Genomic DNA, 1508 nt, shown 5'->3' on the forward strand with positions numbered 1-1508 from the left:
TTGCTGAGAACATGTATGTTGATGTGCTTGATTGAACCAATGCACAGTGTATTTTGGATGGAAAATTCATTTGTGTGTTGTGAAGGTGTATAGTGAATTAATGTAGAAAATTTTAAAAAAAGAAAATCTTAAAAAATATATTTTTTTAAGTTATCTACCAGGCCAGTCAGTAGTGTGGTGGTTAAGGCAGCTGGATTCTACATGACTGGCTGCTCAGATGAAGTTCTTGACCCAGAAGCTTAAAAAAATACATGGGGCAATGGACCAGAGTAGAGACCCCAGAAATAAACCCCCAGACATATAGTCAAATGATTTTCTTTTCTTTTTTTTAAATTTTGGTATATAGAAATAATTTCACTTTCTTAATGCAGCAGAGTAGACATGCAGTAGACATACAATCATTATTCCCTAGAGTGTGCAATATATAAATTATTCGCATTTAAAAACTAAGAGCAAATGGCTCATATGCAGGAAATAGTTAACGATGTATACCTAATTTTGAATCTGTTTTGACAACACGTATGACTAGCTTTATAAATTTGAATTAATATGGCATGATACACATCTGAATGAAGTACACATACAGGTCCACTCTGATGTTTATTATGTGCTAGGAATAATCTGCTCTGTTTTGGTCGTTGAGATCCCACGTGCTGAAGCATACAATAAGTCTGAAAGATACTTCCAGAGATACATTTATTACATCAGCATTTCAGGGATGTCTGTTCCTCCTATTGTCTTTGTAGGAAGGGGGCCTTTTCTCTTTAAAAGCAAGAAGACCTTCAATTCTGTCTTTCTTGGAATGGTCTGAGCTTAACAAGCTTCTTCTATGGCTAACCCTGCTACAAAATTGACCTCTATCCCTTGATTAATTGCTAATTTTGCCACTTTCACTGCAACAGGTCCCTGCAGTAAAACCTCCTAGGTCAGGCTGAGAGCCTTTCTTTTTTTTTTTTATTTTTTTTATTTTTCTTTTTTTTTACTTTTTTTTTTTTGGAGAGATTTTCACTGTAGGGCGCGTGCGCTCGCCAGACAGACAGAGAGAGACATAGAGACAGAAAGCGAGAAATCACCCCCCAGGGGGGATGGTCACGCCGCAATCCCTTCTCCTCCATTCTCCTCTCGGGATCTTGGGCACGCACGCACACGCGCCCGGCGTGAGTTTTAAGCCACCGGGTCCGGGACACGAACCGCGGTCGACTACGTGGGAGTCCAGCGACATAGCCATTACGCTAACTGCTGGTTCCCTGAGAGCCTTTCTATAGGCAGTGTCCACCTCCGCATTCTGCTCCAGGACTGACTGACCAAGCCCACTGCTTTGGCTTCCTGGCCATCCAGCACAGGCACTAAGAAGATGAGTTCGGGAGCAGCAGTTAGCGTAATGGCTATGTCGCTGGACTCTCACGTAGTGACCGTGGTTCTAGTCCCAGACCCGGTGGCTTAAACTCATGCCGGGCGCGTGTGCATGCGTGCCCAAGATCCCGAGAGGAGAATGGAGGAGAAGGGAT

At 42.6% G+C, this 1508-nt stretch overlaps 1 pseudogene; it reads right to left on the minus strand.

Annotated features, from left to right (window-relative positions):
- Positions 1 to 712: 712 nt before the first annotated feature.
- Positions 713 to 1508, minus strand: part of LOC102469893 (methylglutaconyl-CoA hydratase, mitochondrial-like) — a 14293-nt pseudogene continuing 13497 nt past the window's right edge.

This window comes from Tupaia chinensis, unplaced genomic scaffold, assembly GCF_000334495.1.
Source record: "Tupaia chinensis unplaced genomic scaffold, TupChi_1.0 Scaffold148646_1, whole genome shotgun sequence".
NCBI classification, from domain to species: domain Eukaryota; kingdom Metazoa; phylum Chordata; class Mammalia; order Scandentia; family Tupaiidae; genus Tupaia; species Tupaia belangeri.